This window comes from Condylura cristata, unplaced genomic scaffold (genome assembly GCF_000260355.1).
Source record: "Condylura cristata isolate star-nosed mole 26May11 unplaced genomic scaffold, ConCri1.0 scaffold00018, whole genome shotgun sequence".
NCBI lineage: Eukaryota > Metazoa > Chordata > Mammalia > Eulipotyphla > Talpidae > Condylura > Condylura cristata.
In genome coordinates, this window is record NW_004567119.1 from 14,002,238 (window position 1) to 14,020,949 (window position 18,712).

Genomic DNA, 18,712 nt, shown 5'->3' on the forward strand with positions numbered 1-18,712 from the left:
CTCCTTTCCTCCCCCCAGCTCCCTGACCTTCTGGTACCTCCCATTCTACAATTTTTAAGGGATTCTTTTGTGTTTAATTTTGTGTGTCCCTTTGTTTCTCTAGATTCCACATATAAATGGAGTCATCCAGTATACATCTTTCCCCTTCTAACTTATTTAGCGTAGTGTACTCTATGTGTGGTTTTATAGAAAGTCTTTAGAAACATCCATGAAAATGGTCCTTGTTTCCATCCCACTGACCAATTTCTTCCTCATAGTGCTCCTTCACCATTCAACAGGGAAAAGTCCATAATCCATAAGTTTCCCTGCTTCCTGTTTACCAACCTGCTTTGGCATTAATTAGCAAATTTCCTGCAACACATTGTTACTCCTGATTTGACCCTTAATTGTTTGCATTAACAGGCCCATTTTTCCACTCTTTTTATTCATATTCTGTTTCTTAGTCCTTACTTAATCTTAGTACACGTTTCACTCCTTTGATTTTCTCTTTTTAAAAAATTAGATCACTATGATGATGGCACACGGGTGACTCGGTGATGGGAAACCCACAGGGATTACAATTGAGATGGAAAAAAAATGTACAAAATGATGCAAAAATAAACTATTATATTTTATTAAAAAAATAGATCATTCCAAGTTGGTGGATACATCTAATTAACTGTTTTTCCATTTAATAAACATTTGTTTAAAGTTATAGCATCAAAATCTGTTCATATATAAGTAAAATTTCTTGCTGGATACAATATGCAAGACTGCTAACAGTGCTTGACCTCATGGAGGGGAAGTGGGTGAGTAGGGTTTATAACTGGAAGGTAAATTTTTCACTCTGGACTGCACTTCAAAGTGGAGTTCTATCCACAAGTGTAATTCTTAAAAAATAAATAAATATTGAATTAAATTCACTTATAAAAGAAATTGGCAACCTCATATTTTAGTCAGAGATCCTAGCACTTATACCACCAAAAAAAACCTCCAAATGTGACACACACAATTGATTTCTCACCAAGTAAAGTCTGTTGTGTGTTGGATGCCTCAGATAAATCTAGTTTCCATGAAACCTGCAACATGTAGCCTTCAAGATTGGCTGCAATCTAAGTCAAGTATGAAAAGATGTGCGAGTTTGAAACTGTCCCAGCCCAAAACTGACATCCTTTACTTCTGTATAATGTCCACTGGCAGAACCAGCTGTATGGTTCATTCTTGATGGTGTGAATACTGGAGAAAGGCGGAACAGGGGTGCATCAATGGTCACTCCAGCATTTTACAAACCTGCCAATAAACTGTAAAACCTCAGAAACTGTATAACCTGTTTTATGCATTTTTGCTTTTAGATTGATCTAAAGGAAGATACACAGAGACATCTCATGACAATGCAGAAACCCTGGATGTATCAAATCTTATATGTAGAATAAATAGCCTCGGCCGAGGAACAGCTATATGAGGAAATGTCAGTCACTCTGAATCTGGCTCTGCTTTAAAATGCTTGAGTTCAGTCATTTACTGTGCCAGGTATAATTAAACATAAGGAGTCTACACAGTCATTAGCCAAAGTGTTTAGGAGCAGATGAGCTCATATTATCCATTTTGTCAGGAACCTTCAGCCAAGTTTTCACATGTACAGCCAGTGAATGCCACTGAGTATGCTTTAGCCCCACAAATTACAAAGAAAGTCTAAAGAAAAGCCAGTGCAATGTTCTGTGTTCTATTTTTATCCTGGAAAGAACTGTTTGTATCCATACTTAATTTTTGTCTGTTAGTGCTGAGTTCATTTTGCCAAGCTGTTTTTTCTTTTTTTTTTTTTTTAATTTGCAGCAAGAAAAATGAAGTCTTCTAAAACATTAAAAGCAATGGACTGAGACGAGATACGAGATACTGTATATATTGTGGGGCTTTTAATTTGCTTTTAAGGTATGAATGGGATGAGCTGTGGAGGTGCATTAGCAACAAAATGCCATTTTTCTCCATTCTGCATGAATTTATTTACCAGTCTAATATTCAATTTTGAAGAATGCCAGTTATGGAAAAGATTCAGAAGACAATAAAAAGCACTTTGCTAACTGAGATCTAGACTGAAGTTGTATCCCCCACGAGAAGTGAAGAAAAGAAGAGGAAAGGAGACTGATCAACATTTCTACAGAGGATCCAAGCAAGTGACCTACATCTTAACCAGTCATTTTAATGAGGCATGAAAGTGCCTGCAAGAGCAGTCTATGAGCAGGGCATTTTAACTCTTAAATCAATGCTATTTTTGTTTACCTTTCCCCAAAACACCACCAGGTCCTGGTGGGCTGTCACAAGCAGAAAGTTGAGTCTTGAGCACACCCTACTGGTTTGGTGGAGAGACAACAGTAAAAGCATAGATGCATTTTGTTTGTTTTTTTACATTACAGACATAATGAAACACATGATGTTCCATAAAATCAATATCACACTAAAACTGTGAATTATGTGCATGCTATGATGGTTAAATAAGGATTGATACATGTAATACAATCGGCTCCTTCCTGACATTTGTGGAAGCCTGGATATGACTTCCCATTTTCTGTTTTTAAAATTCCTTTAACTCTTTCAGCTTCATTTAGTTGTAGCCAGCCCTGAATGCATCGCCAGGAGGACTTTCCTGAAGTGAGTCAGCCTGATTCTGGAGCCCAGACCCCCAGGACACGGGCACATGTCATGTGAAGTGCCCCTTCCTGTCACACCACCTGTCTTCCTTGCTCTCCCTGGGTGGGTTTTGCTTTCATCAAGCAAATTCTTCAAACAGCTGGCTGGTGTCAACATGGGGAGCCCCATGGAGAGTCCATTTTTGCCCTACACTAGAAAATTAAACTTAGTGACTCAGTCACATTTACGGTGCTTTTTTTCTAATTCCTGAATATTTAAGTTGTGTGAACCATATTGAATTAGGAAATTTTGTTTTCAAGTACATATGAGGAACACAAACCTATTGAAATATGAATGTTCAAGAAAAATCAATAGGTCATCACAGTTTTGTGGTCTGTCTTTGGCTAGAAAATGAATGAATGTGCCATGGGATTATTTTCAACTGCTCTCTTCCCACTGAGACATCAGTAGAAATGTGAGCTCTGGAAGATCCTGGGGTGAATTAAGAGTTTAGGGTTTATTCATTTTTTTCATTTAGTTTTTCACCCAATAATTGTGACCAAGGTCATGCAGCTACTTACACATCCTGATCTGACTGCACCTCCCTAGAAATGTAGCAGAATTTCATGAAATTTGTGTTCTCAAGATTAAGAAAATGAAGGATTAGTAAGTATTGACTATATTCCTATAAGCAAATGGAAGCAAAGAAAAGCAAGCTTAGTTTACTTTAAAATTGTCCAACCTTTTGTTTCAGAGATCAGAGGACTCTGGATGTCGTGGTAAGAACGGAATTCATTCCCGACTTTTATATCTATCGAGCATAAAATAAAATTTTATGACCAAATGTTAAACCTTTCCCGGTATAATAAAGTCAAACTCAGACAAGCATGTGTAGGCACAAAATGTAATTAACATTTTGGCAAAGATTGCCTTGCATTTGTTTCTGGCTCAAAACTAACTCTGACCCAAAGAAGTTCCAATCACATTATTCATTTTTCAATGGTAACATTCTTTAATTGAAGTCTCACTGTTTCAAAACTTCAACTCACACTATGTTTTTAAAATTGAAATCTGATAGACAATTGTGTCAAACTGGCAAGGTAAATTCCAGAAGTCCAGGTGCTGTATCTATCTCTAGTTACCTCTATGAAATCCAATATGCATCCTGCTACCAGATTAATCTGATAAAGCAGAGCCCTAATCATATCACTCAAAAGCCTTTAATGGCTTTCCAATTACCTACAAAATTAAATTCTAAAGTCTTATCCTAACATGCTAAGCCCCCTTCAGCCAACTTCTCCATCTCTACTACTTATTATTCCCTTTAAGACATTCCGATGTTCCAACCTGAGTTATTTTCTGATTCTTCAAATATTGCTTATGCTTTTCTTGATGTGATTCTGACGCCATCCAAAAACTACCACAGACCCATCCAAATTCCCTCCAGATCATATCTAATAGCAATGATGAAAAATAGTGCTAAAAGCAGAAGCCGGCCTTAGTGCGGGTCCATAAGAGCCAAATGTTGAACCAAGCACTTTCCCTGCGAAATATGCATGAAGCACGTATCACAGGGAATACAGTCCTTGCATTCCTCCTGACATTCCTATGTTGTGGGTTCTGTTGCTGAGTAGCTAAAATATGATGATTAATGTGTTCCAGGTCGTAAAATTAATACAGAGATAAGTACATGTGGTTATTACTGTCTTTCTCATGTGCGTTTTCTGATTTCTCCAGAGGTCTAGAATGACTTTATCCAGATTCTGTTAGGCCATTCATAGCAGAAACTGTAGTCACCAACAGCTTTTAACGTAAGAACAAGAAGCTATTTATACTAATGCCCAGTGTTCCTCCCTTTTTCCCACTACATAAGGCTGTGTGTGTATGTTTGTGTGTGTGTGTGTATCATTCACACATAACAGAAAAAAATCAACTGACACATGCATTGTTTATTTTCTAAACTTTATTTCTTTTTGTTCTAGATAATCACATGACCATAATTTTCTTTAGCATTCATTTTAAAGATTGATTAGTATTCCTTTATATGATGAAAAACCTCACTTGATATTTTTAGCATATTTAGCTGAAAAAAATAAAAGTATAATGATCATTATATTTTTTTGCTGAAAATATAAGACTTTTTCTGTGATTAATTTCCAAAAGAAAAATACTAGATCATGCATAATTTTAAAACTTATGATACAGCACTGAGAATTGTAATTTCTTTTTGGTCTGAGTCAGTTTGGAGGTAAGAAAAAAATGTTTGTTATTTAAACTTACATTTATTTGAGTACTGTGGAACATGGACATGTGGATATTTGTTTATATGTTTAGAATTTTCTTTTTGTGAACCGCTTATGTGTATGTATCCTTTTCCAAATTTTTTTTTAACCACTGAGGCAACACTGGTTGACAGCACTGTATTCTGTTCAGAGTCATAGAATGACACCTCCCTGGGTGCTAATCACTACACCACACCCTCCACCTGGGCACCCATGGTCCAGCCTACTGTCCTCTAATAGGTCCAGCTAAGAAATCTTCAACACTGCAAGATTCCAGAATCAAGACTATGTTTACCTTAATGTCATCAAGGGCAACCTGAATTTTGTATAGTGTTGGTTCGATACAGCTTTTTTTTACTAAAAGATCAAACTTCTCTAACATATCATCTGCCTTTTATCAATTTATCTACATTTACATGGATGGTGGGTGCAGTTAAAGAGTAGTTAGTGAAACTGTTAGCACTTGGCCAAAATTAAGGGAGTGACCTAAAATCTACTCTGAGTCCTGGTATTCACCATTGTACATTCATAGGGAAAACATGTCATCGAGAAAGCAATAAAATGTATTAAATTTATGAGACCTAAATACTTGAGAATTTATCTTTTTAATGGCCTGTGTGAAAACCAGAGTATTTGTATGATGTCTTTACGTTTCATAGCAAAGTGAGATGGTTGACTCAAGGAAAGCCATTGTGAGAATGAATTGCCACTGAATCAGAAGTTTTATCATGGAACACTATGATACAGGGAACAGAGACAAAATACGGTTATGGGATTTGGTACTTCAGCAGGCATCTTTTAAAACATGCGTGAAATGAGTCTGTTACTTTGAAGAAAGCAATCAAGAATATTGTCATAGTTCAAGAAAAATTTAGAATTTTGGAATTTTGTCTTCTCACCCTACAATTTCCCACTATTTATAAACTTTCTTACGAAATTAGTGAAAAGATTAACCACAGTGATTTCTTCGTACAGTGATGTGTGTTAACATTTGGAAGATCTGCATAAGTCAGTAGCAATACTTCATAATCACCAATGCATGCTGTTACAAAACCATGCATGAATAAAAGCCATTCCAAGTATAAGATAGGCCAAAAGATTTTAATGAAACAGAATATGTGATATTTACATATCTATTCAGTTTTCAGAGTAAAGTTAATCTCCAAAATCTACTGCTTGTTAAACTGTGAAATGCTATCAAAGGGAAAAGATCCAAAATTATCTGTAAATATTATTAACTACATATTTAAAAAAGATTTGTTTATTTATGCATACAGACCTGGGGTACAGACCAGAGGTTCAAGAAGTATAAGAGTGGTGAGAGGATTCACCAGAGACAGAATGGGGAGCAGAACAGGCAGATCGATGAAGTACACTGCTGAGGGGAGCAGTGGGCATTCAGGAGAAGTCTGCTACGCCATGTGGGTCACCTCCACGGCAGGCGGGGATCAAATTCATGCTGAAGGGGCTTTAGCTTCTTAGTGCTGTGCTTTAACCCGCTGCACCACCAGCGAGGGCCCTTAACTACATTTTTTAAGCTACATAAATCAGATGAAGTAGAGGATAGAATTTTCTTTATATACTTCAATCAGTATAACATATCTCAACAAAATGAAAGCGGGAACATGTGAGAATTGAGGAGTCTTCTATTAATCCAAACAAGGAAGATATTTTCAGGCCTTTAAAAAAAATCACCATTTTTTATGGTTTTAAGAATAAAGATAATTTTCATAATTGTTTTGGTTTAAAACAATACATTTCTTATCACTGTTTTAAAATTTATTAATATTTTATTCCTTATTTTCAAATCTATAATATATGTTCCTTAGGGTTTTCAATACCTTTTTTAAAAAAACATGATTCTTCACTTATATTCAGGGAGATAAAAGTTAAATCCACAATGAGATGCCCCCACACACTCCTGAAAATTCCCCATGTTAAAAATACAAGAATCAGTAAGTTTTGCCGTGGATGTAAAGGGAAAAGAAACACTCATACCCTGTTGATGGGAATATACCCTGGTCCAGTCCCTACTGAAAACTGTTTGAATGTTTCTCAATATAAAATGTAGATCTACTGTATGATACAGCATTTCACTAAGTATACACAGAATTCAAAAACACCAATTTGAAGAAATATATGCACCAATCGCAATAGCCAAGTTATGGAAACAACCTAAAATACCCAAGGTCAGAAGAGATAAGTGAAATATGGCATATATGCACAATGGAACTCGACATCCGTGACAACATGGATAGCACTGGAGGAGAAAGTAATGCAGGATGATTTCATTCACATGTGGAATATAGGGAAACAAAGCAAATAATCAAAACTAAACAAAAAAAATAACCCTAAAACTCTTAACTGTAGCAGAGTAGAAGAATGGGGAGCTAGTGAAATGGGGTTGAGAGACCAATGGACTATCGTGGAAGGTCACTGGTGTCTGGGTGGCGGGTACAGACAAGCATACATTTAGAAGTGTAAACCAAAGTTGTCTTAAATAATAAATTAAAATAGATTTAAGTCTGCCTATTTCTGAGCCCAAAGAGATTACATACCACTGAGCTAGTTCATCACATATAAGAATAAAGACTATAAACTTTGCAGTTTTAGTTCTCCATTGTTCTGAGAACAATGAATGTTTCTGGGAAACACTTAAGCTGATCCACATATGTTGAATATCTTTAATTTCACCAATGAGCTCTCATTGTAACATTTCCTCTGGTAATTAGACAACAGCCAAACATAAATTGGAACCATTTTTATAGTATTTGAACAGTCACCTTTTGGCCAACACAGAGACCAAGGCATGGAGGGACAGAAACACGGGCTTTCTCATCAGCAGACTAGCTGACAGCACCTGGAATTTAAATTTCCTGCTGGGCCTCAGAATGCAGCAAATGAGTTTTAGCTTAATCTAAATAAAAACACATCAGACCTCACAATCTACACTGGAATATTAAAAGTGGGATTGAAGAGGGGCCCTCCCTGGTGGTGCAGCACTAAGAAGCTAAAGCCACTTCCACATGAGTTTGATCCCTGCCCCAGAAGTGACCCATGGGGTGCGGCAGACCCCTCCTGACCCGCCCGCTGCTCCCCTCAGCAGTGTCCTTACAAGATCTGCCTGTTCTGCTCCCCACTCTATCTCTGGTGAATCCTCTCACCACCCCTGCGTCTCTGGCCTGTACCCCACTTCTGTATACATATTTTTTTTAAGTAGGATTGAAGAGATTATACCCTTCTGGAAGGCACCTTTGTCTTTAATTCCTCTTACATGACTCAGGCTGCCCATGTATACATTCTTCCCTTTATGTATTGAAGTTTGGGAGCATTTTTTTTTAATCCAATGCTTTTCACAAATTCTAGCTTATTATCTATCCAACTACTCCAAACAGAAGTAACACACACTGCCTGGGTAAGAAAGATACTAAGAAGCAAGAGAAGTACAATTTTGAGTCAAACAGGAAGCTGGGGAGGAGGAAGATTCAATTCCCAGAATACACAGGGAGTAGGACTGAAGAAGAAGCTGATATCCCAATGGTGCAAGAAATACAAAAGTACTTGGAAGCGAATGTTATTTGGTCACATAAAATGAAAATAATAAACACCAAAAAAAAATTAATTAATGAAGAGGTTTGACCCAACCAGAACTCAGGTTTGAGACTGGAGTCCTGAGGGGACTATAAATGGAAAGTCCAGTTCTTGAGTTTGGAGAAATTTAGCCCTTAATTTGTTACAATTTAAGGACACAGGAAAAGAAGAGCATTCCCATTGCCAGTTTACCTTAATGCATAATAAATGTACAACTTTCATTTTAGTGAACAGTGATGCTAGAAGCACTGAAAACTATTCTTACTCTGAGTACTTGCCCGTACATAATCACAACACCATTATATAGCATGGATACATACATTCAGAAATATGAAATAGCTTTACCAATATAATCCTTAAATACATGTGGAAGATAAATCCAAGCAGAATGTAAAGATACAGATATAGATAGATAGATATAAAGACTGAATTTTAATTGTAGTTTAACCACCTTTGATAATTATAAAAAACTAACCTCCCTGGCCCTCCCTGGTGGCTTAGCAGGTTGAAGCACAGCACTGAGAATATAAAGCCGCTTCCACATGAGTTCTATTCCCGCCTGCCCTGGAAGTGACCACATGGGTGGCAGACCGCTCCTGACCCGCCCGCTGCTCCCCTCAGCAGTGTACTTCGTCGATCTGCCTGTTCTGCTCCCCACTATGTCTCTGGTGAAGCCTCTCGCCACCCCTGAGCCTCTGGCCAGCACCCCAGTTCTGTATGCACAAATAAATAAATCTTTAAAAAAAAATAATAACCTCACTAAATATACATTTCCTCATTCCCAACATGGAGTATACCAATTCACTGATCAGATTATTAGAAAATATGACATTATGTACATGAAAAACTTTTGGATGTACGTTTATTTCTTGTTAATTTTAATGAATTAGTTTTGATTGTTATTACAAACTACAAAAACCCTGTTCATTATTTCAATTTATGAGGAGAAAGTATTCCTACCTGTCATGACAGCCAAAAAAAAAAAAAAGACAATAAACATGTACATTGTAAGAAAGTATATTTTACATGAAAAAGGAAGTAAGAGTATTACCAAAATAACATTTCTCACAAATATGCTTAGGAGTGTTAGTAGTCATGCAATCAAACTTCAAAGAGATGGTAATGTTTAGCAACACAAATACAGAGATATGAATAGATTTCTGAATGGGAGGAGAAATAAAGAAGAAAAGTTTAGTCTACAAAGACGAACACTAAGGCAATTATGGGCAAAATAAAGAGCACAGTAAAGATAAATGGATTTCATTTCCTTGGAATTGTCATAAAAAGAATTTATACTTATCTACTGGTGAAGTAAACACTAAATTTTTCCCATACCTCCTGCATTTAAACTTGATATAGTATCTGAATCTTTGAATAAATCTTATTTGTTTCTCAATAAATTATAGTCACCTGTAAAATTTTCTTACATAACAATGTCCTAAAAGTTGAAGAATTTAGACATGCTATGAGACTACTTATAAACATGTAGTACTCCTTTGTTTTACTGCAATATGCTGATGAGAATATTTAATATTTTCCCTGAAAATATTAGCTGTGCATACTGATGGCAGATATAAAATGTACCTAACCTCTGATGATTTGACCACACAATTACCTAATTTAAACTGAAGAAGATACTCAGCGTTAGGTCAGAATGTTCCAAAGAAGCTATCCTCAAGTTTGGGTAAGCCCAGGCTCACAGAGACTTTCTAAGGGATATTCAGATTTCCTTTCTGGGGGAACTTTCCAATTCTCAACTGCCTTATTTTTAAACCACAATGTGTACACTTCTGAAATGAATCCTCCTGAGAATGTACTTTTATTAAGGCTCAATAACACCTTTCTAACCTCTTCCTGTTAGGCCTATGCCTACTTCAAAGTCACTATGGTGCATTATTCCAAGGCGCAAAACTTCTGGGAAGCCAAACAGGGGTATAAAAATATTAGTGTTAATGGTGAAGAAGGAAATAACTACAGATCTGTTCATAAGTTAGTAATTTCCAATTATTTGCTCTGACTGAAATTAGTGTAAGTTCTAGTTGGTAGTGATCTATTTTTTTTTTTTTCAAAATAATTCTCATTTTCTAAAGTCAAACAAAGACACAAACAAATTAAGCTATTTCAAACTAGGAAAGTTTAAAGGTGTTTATTTTATTTTATTAATTATCATTGCATTATAACATTTATATGGATTTCAGGTGCATGTCACTAAAATTCAGCATCTGTGTCCAGACCACATTAAGTTTGCCTCTAACTGTCCAGTTTTATCCTTTACCATATAATTGATGGTAGTGAACTATTATAAAGATAATAATCTACTTTAAATAATTAAGCCAAATCCTAATAGTAAAACTTCTACTGTTACCTGCTGATTAATGTGATGATTTTCCAAATACACATATTTAAATAAACAAAAAAGAATACGATGTGCTTGAATAGTGTATAAAGCTAGCCATATTTACATAAATTTTAAAATCTATGCAACTTGTTAAGAGATGCACTACTGAGCCTCCATGCTGGTTTAGGGGTTAAGTCTCAGCACTGTCATCACTGTGGCCTAAGTTTGGCCAGGGAGCTGACCCACATGGCACAGCAGACCTCTCCTGTCTTGTACAGTTTTCCTCTCAGCAGTATATTTCAGTAGATCTGCCTATTCTGCTCCCCTCTGTCTCTGGTAGGGCTACCTCCCCCCACCTCTGGCATACACTCTGGATCTTCTACACATAAACTAAAATTCTTTACAGAAAAAAAAAATGCACTATTTCTTTTTTACTTTTCTATTAAATTTTTTCAATAGTAGTATATTTAAGTAGTTTTTATCAATGGCACATAATTATAACTATTATTAAAAACTTTATTCTGAAAAGATGTTAACAGAGATTCACAATACTGAAAATTTTAAAAATGGTATTTCTCTCTATATATATAGAAGTGAATGGCCTCAGATAGAAGGCTTAAAAATTATTAAAAACAGCAATTAAAACAAAAATATTTTCATCTATTTTAAAAAATAGATGGTGGTACATATCAAGTTACTATACTACTGAAATTCTCTAAGATACCTTTCACAAGCAGCTTTAATTTAGTTGTGATCATTAGCAACATTTATATTTAGGATGAAGCCTTTAAATGGTCAAGTAAATGTGTCAAGTTATCCATAGTTTTATGAAACTTAATTAGTGCTAAATTAAATAGGTTTTAGTCCAGTCCTTTCTTCTAAATCAGATACCAGAAGATACTCAACTTTATGATGCTGATTCTTAAACACCACACTGATCACAACCGGAGGGGGCTGGGAATTAGGTATTGTTTTGTTGTCTTTTCTTTTTCAGCTCAGTAACCAAATCTGGTCACTCTTAACTTGTCACACAAGATTTATGAATTTGAATGATTAATTTAACAGCGATTATGATTTGTTTTCAAAATGTTTCTCTTTGAAATGTACCTTGATCTTGATATATTACCTCATGTTGATCTATACTAGAAAAATTGGCAGCAAAAGCTGCAACTGAGTTCATGGGGAGCTTTATGTGATTATTAGATTTCAAAGCCCCTGAGCTTGTGCTAATCTCCCACCTAAGAGTCCTAAACACAAATGTTTAGGAACACTTCCTGCTTCCTCTAAGATTTCTTCCTCTACTCACCTCCACCCATTTTTCCCAATAGCATCTAAACTATGTGCTGATCTTCTTGATTCCGAAGTTTTAGCAACCTGAAAAAACCATTCATGTCAAGCAGTTCATCCAACTACAATGGCAAATACTGTGTAGGTCAACTGCTAAGCCTCCAGTCACAGTGAAGTACCTTTCTAAACACTGAAAAATCAGACCATCTATAAAAGTCACATCAAGTTTTCAATAATGTTTCCATACCATTTGACTATTTCTAAAGCATAGTAAAAGCACATTTTCCTTTTTAAAGCATTGCCATTTATTACTTTGTGCAAACTGAGTATTTGAGATGCAGAAGGCCACTGCAGATAAAGTAGAAAACCTGCTTTTCTGATTGCTTTACTAAAAGCTGAAGAAATTATTTTTATTTAACATCTGCACAACTGAAGATATGTGTGTATGTATGTGTATGTGTGTAAATGCAAGCCCCAGCTGCTCTCAGACTGAAGGAATCTCCATGGCATCAGCAGACAGGAATGATAGGATATTTCATTCACCCTTTGGCCAAGGTATAGTCAACAAGATCCACATGGCTGTTCTGGGTGTTAAAGTGTGTCTGCTTCATAATCGTTGTCTGAGACCCAAGCCCTTGCTTTATAGTGCTTAAATAATTGATTTCACCCAGCCTTCAGTCAGAGCTAGAAAACCCCAACTATTTACCCATTAATCCGTAGAGGAGGGCACTGCTTATGGTACTTGAGAGTTTCAAAATCCATGGATTCATGGGAAATCATAAAGTTGACAAAGAAATCCATTTTGTCTGGGAATGAACACTAAAGATGCATGTTAATGATTTCAAAAAGTGCCAAATCAGACCAACAAGTTGACATGGTAAAGTAAGAATATTCTTAAGCTCAAGAAAGATGCAGTTTTATGTTGGTCTACCAGTAAGTTACTTGGCATGCAGCTCATGGCTAGTTTTAAGTTATGTGAATTTACAACAACAGCAACAGGGTTCATGAAAACTCAAGAAGTCATTTGCATGCTATAAAACACTAAGACAACTGAGATCAAGAACTCTACTGCAGAGCTTAAAGGTAAAAATACATTCTCAGCATAGCAAAAGAAACATTTAGTGAAAATATGTTCCTTCAAGGACAAAACATTTAGGATGTTCTGTCTGCTTTTCAAAACAATTAAAATCTGGATTTTAATTCATTGTTGGAACAAAAATCACTTGTTTGTTCCTAATGGCAGTAGACGTTTATGTTTTATGTTTGAGTGTTTGATATTCTGAAAGAATGTGAAGCAGATTACAAACCAAAACACAGTATGAAGTAAGTCCCATAAGGATAAACATGACAACATTTGTTGACAGAAGTCAAAATTAACTGCTCTAGGTTATCTGAACTGAGTTGAGTACCAGGGTCAGGCAATGACCCTGACAGGTTTCTGACCAGAAAGACCAAGCACTGGAAGCGTACGGAGTAGCACTACCTCCACACTTTAGCATTAGAAAGTATAAAAATGCATCTATTATCACTCTCTCCCCCAGGATGCAAATTGTGCGTGCCTAGCAAAGGCCACGGGGAACCCCACACTGGCATGGGCACAGATATACACAGCGCGTGTGCACTTGACAAGCTGTGGGTCACAATGTCAGCTGTACCCCGCTTTAGAGGATACACAGTGAATTCTAATTTAGTTCCAATAATTAACTAGGTGCTTATGAATAGTCAAGGAAACAAAGTCCATCAACAAGCATCATGTGACAAGGAGTTTGCTGAATTTGGAAGCCTTTCTAAGTTGCTGAATTTAATAGAAAGTGGCTGGTAAAATAGGTTTGATTTTTCTTAATATATCTTAGAAATTTTGACTAGCATGCTTAAATTTTAGTATTTCTTCTGAAGACCACCTGACAAATGCCAGCCAAACTGCTATAACTGGTTTTGAGAAAGGCAAGAAAAAAAGTTCTAATGCTATAATCCATAGTCATAGCTCCAATTTGTGAAATTTTCTCTCTAAAACTGCATGAGGTGATAACATCCCATGTGGGAAAAATCAAGGCCACATATTTGTAAAGAAAGGATTAGAAAGACTTTCACAAATCTTATTAAAAGTTCTTTTGTATCAACCCAGGCACCTGTCTCCAGAGTCACAGCAAAGCAGGACCCAGAGAAGGTTCTCCTCCCATGGACCTCAAGTAATTCTCTTGTCAGTCACTTTTATGGTGTGAATTATGTAACTGCTGTTTTTGGTTTTTGTTTTTACAAATTCTCTTAGCAAGAAAAAGATTACTATCTATGTTTGAAGTTATGGAAATTTTTCAAAAGAAGATTTGTAAAAAGGAAGGTAAAGTAAAGAGAAATGTGTGCTAATTTTTAGCAACGCTTGGTGAGGAAAGGCAGAAGTCAATTGCTGTATTACTATTAAAAAAAAATTTCCATGGACAAAGGATCATGTATTTTAGGCAGATAGCACCAAGGTCCCAAGGTCTCACTGATTTTCCTGGGACTGAGATCGGCTCCCAGAAGGTGGCCCTAGAAATGAAGGTGGACTCAAGGCTCAGCAAGAGTCTGTAAATGACCTTCCCACTCATATCTTTCTCATTCTCCTGCTAACCTCTGCAGCCATGTATAATGGCCTCAACTACATAATCCTTTAAAGGATATGAGAGAACTCAAGGTTACCTGAGAAGGAAATAAAGGAGAGTCAAACACTATATATCACATCTTCAAGCCTTAAACACAGTGCAAATATCCCCCAAAACAAAACCACTGTTGTAGTTTATTAAATCAGAAGTTTTACTTTTTTTAAAAAAAAAAAAGGACAGATTGTCCTTTTGTCCTTTGGCTGCAAATGATTGACACAACTACAGAGTGACCTCGTGTCACTAGTTCAGCGGTGTTTTCTCAGCACATCCTTGCCAGACACCTGGTCCTAGAATGGACCAAAAGACATGATGTCTCCTCTCAAGGCTTATTTTCTAAGACATGAGCCAATAAACAGGTGAGTGTAACAGGCCTTGTGTTGGCCTGAGATGAGGGCCAGCAGGAAGAATTGGCCAGCTGCATGGAGAAGGCAGTAGGGAGTGTGAGAAGCTGCACTCTTCAGCACTTTTCAGTGTGGGGCCAGGGAAGTCTCCCCTGGAGAGAAGGCTGTGCAGTCGGGAGGGAACCCACCAGCCATCGGCAATTGAAAGATTCTTATTCTTTAATTTCTAAGGACATTGAAGTCTTATTTAAAGAGTAGAGGAAGACCAATTTTATCATGTAAGATTGCTGATGAGCTGGCAAGCTGTTTAGTAGTAGGGAAAGATAGGATCTGTGAGAGCAACCCTTCACCAGGAAGGTCAACCACAGGTGGGGATTATGGAATCGTCTACCTCAGCAGTTTCTCAGAACTGCAGGAAATGTTCATTTCATGGGTTTTTGTTTTATTTTATGAAAAGGATCATTTTCACAAGCTTTAAAATCCAATCAATGAAGGTAAAAAACCCATGATTGAGTGAGCTGCACCCTTGGAGACTGGCTTGACTCTTGCTCTGCTAACTAATGTTCAGTCCTCAAGGTGTGGGCCTGATTAATGGATGAAATGACATTAATGGGCCTCCATCACCAAGGACAAAACCCACAGTCCTTCACTGCTAGCAGAAAAGCAGCTCCACTCCCTGAAGAGGCCATCACCACATTTTAACAAAGCAGGAATTTTGCCTCTTCCCTCATTACATGAAGGACAGAAGCTTATTGCCAAACATGTCTCATGTGTAACTATAGATTATTCTGAAAATAGGAGTATAGGAAAGTCATGTGAAAAAGAGGAAAATAAAACAAAAAAGCACTATGCATTCCCCTATATGACAAAAGGAAAGAAGTAGGCAAGATATACAAATCAAAGATGAGCCACCAGAAGCCATCATCACTATTGGGTAAAATTAACCTAATTAGGCACTTTTTCATGATGAAGTCAGAGTGTCTAATTCAAAGAAGTTATAAATAGTAAAAGTTAAAGATGTAAAATGAAAAAGCCAAAAAGTTTGCTCTCATCTCTAAAACCACATTATCTGTGAACCAGCACCACAGTCCCTTGCAAAAGTACAGTTGCAGTTCTCTAGACTACATTATCTACCACCAAAAACATTCAACATAGGCTTATTGTCTCCAAAAGTATTCATTAAAGAAAAAAATGCTTTGTTAAAATTACATTACAGGCATTCATTATTCCACATCACATTCCATGAAAAGACCATTCCATCAACTTCATGTCGATTTTCTCCAATCAACCAAACCATTAATATCTTTGTCATTATTTTGCTGTTAGCAAACTCAAAGTGTGTTATTTCATTTTACTTCAAAGTCGTTTCAAAACACTAAGGCTCTCACCCTCCCTGGTGGCGCAATGGGTTAGAATGCAGCACTGCAAGCTAGTAGCAGCCACTTCAATACAACTTCAATCCCCGGCCCTGGAGGTGACCCACATGGCACCTCAGACCTCTCCTGACATGCCCACTACTCCTCTTAGCAGTGTACTTTGTCGATCTGCCTGTTCTGCTCCCCACTCTGTCTCTGGTGAATCCTCTCACCGCCCCTGCACCTCTGGCCTGTACCCAGTTCTATGTACATAAATAAATAAATCTTAAAAAGTATATACTCTTTTTAAAAATGCTAAGTGGTTGTAAACTATTCTCACCAAGCTGAGACTAACATTTGAGAAGTTACCTCAGTACAAAAAGATTTGTTTTTGTTATGTCTAACTATGTTGAATATGGTTTGTAACTAAGTAGAATTCCATTGAGGATTTAGCCACCCAAAATTGGTGAATTGAAAGAAATAGTAGTTATATTTGGTTCTGTTTTAGACTATTAGGAATGAAAATATTAACACAAAATCAACTTCTACATTTTTCCATTGGCTGCAATTCCCAATTTACTTCTGAGTTAATGTTGCATCTAGAATTTTACCCAGTTTATAAGCTAATCAATTGACCTGTCTCTGAGTCATGGATACTAGCAGAAAGCAGGTCCTGCATAACAGACAAGAAAGTAGCAGAGTGTCAAGGTTGCATGGATCCCCTCACCTGCCAGGGGACGGGAAGGCCACACCACAATACACGTGCAATGGGTTTGTGTCACAGCTGGCAAACAAAGCTTAGGACATACAAACACAGAGCAGGTCTCCTCTTTGTCCCTGAGGGACTCACACAGCCCTAAGAAACCCCCAGGACCTGGCAAGGAGCACAAGGACACCTAGCACCCAGTGAGGAGGACTTCGGTTATGGTACTTGAGTGGACTTTGATTCAGAAGAACTCCTGATTGACGGTGATGTTAATTCATCCCAAGAAAATCTACTCATCTCAGCATATTCACTCTCTCTCTCCCTCTATCTCACACAATACTCACACACCTTTTACATTGACCTAAAATAATCTGAAACCAGAATCTTAATCCACCAACACCATCTGTCCCCAAGTTAAATAAACCACGGCAATGATAAAAGTAAAGTGGCTTTATATATTTAAAATTTTGCTTATAAATAAAGCTCTGCATGGGTCACACTATTCTGCAAAAACATCTGCTGTCCTTTAGAGTTGACTTGAGGTCATCACATTCTCCATAGAATACCAAAGATACAAATAGCAATTTGTTTCCCTTGTTATGAATAGAAATCACATATCAAATGTTTAGATCTGGAGCCCTCTCTGGTGGCACAACGGTTTAAAGTGCAGCACTATGAAGCTATCTGCAGCCACTGCAGTACCGAGTTTGATCCCTGGCCAAGGAGGTGACCCAACTGGTGCAGCAGACCTCTCCTGTCCTGCCCACTGCTCTACTCAGCAATGAATCCACCTGTTCTGTTTTTGACTATGTCTCTGGTGATTCCTCTCAATGTCCAAATCCAGCCCTCTGTACAGTTCCTATATGCATAAATACAACTTAAAATAAAAAAAAATGGTTAACTACGCTGGAGCTTTAAAAAAAATAGATTGTTGGCCCTCCCTGGTGGCTCAGCAGGTTAAAGCGCTGCACTAAGAAGCTAAAGTCACTTCCGCATGAGTTTGATCCCTGACTGCCCCAGAGGAGACCCACATGGTGAGGCAGACCTCTCCTGACCTGCCCACTGCTCCCCTCAGCAGTGTACTTCGTTGACTGCAGGTTCTGCACCCCACTCTGTCTCTGGTAAATCCTCTCACCCTCCGCATCTCTGGCCTGTACCCCAGTTCTATATGAATAAATAAAATCTTTTAAAAAATAAAAATATAAATACAGATTGCTCTCTAATCATAATATTCTGGAAATACTTATACAAATCAAAAATAAATCCCTGCATTACTTTACCATAGCATTTATAGGTATATGTTTTCACATTTATCAGATTATAAAATGCACATGATTTTCTGTGAAATTTAGGCTAAAATATTTTTGGCTCTTGATCTCACATTCCAGCTGGGACTGTCTAATTCTTGGATTGAACTTGAAAGAGTAAGATGTGAAAGACAATAGCGGTAGTTTATGAAATTGTAAGCAAGAGACAACCTTCTGTTTTCAAAGATACCTTATTTTCAGTCTACTCATTCATTTCTGTTTGCCAAATATCTCTAAGAAAACTGTAAAGCATATTACAATG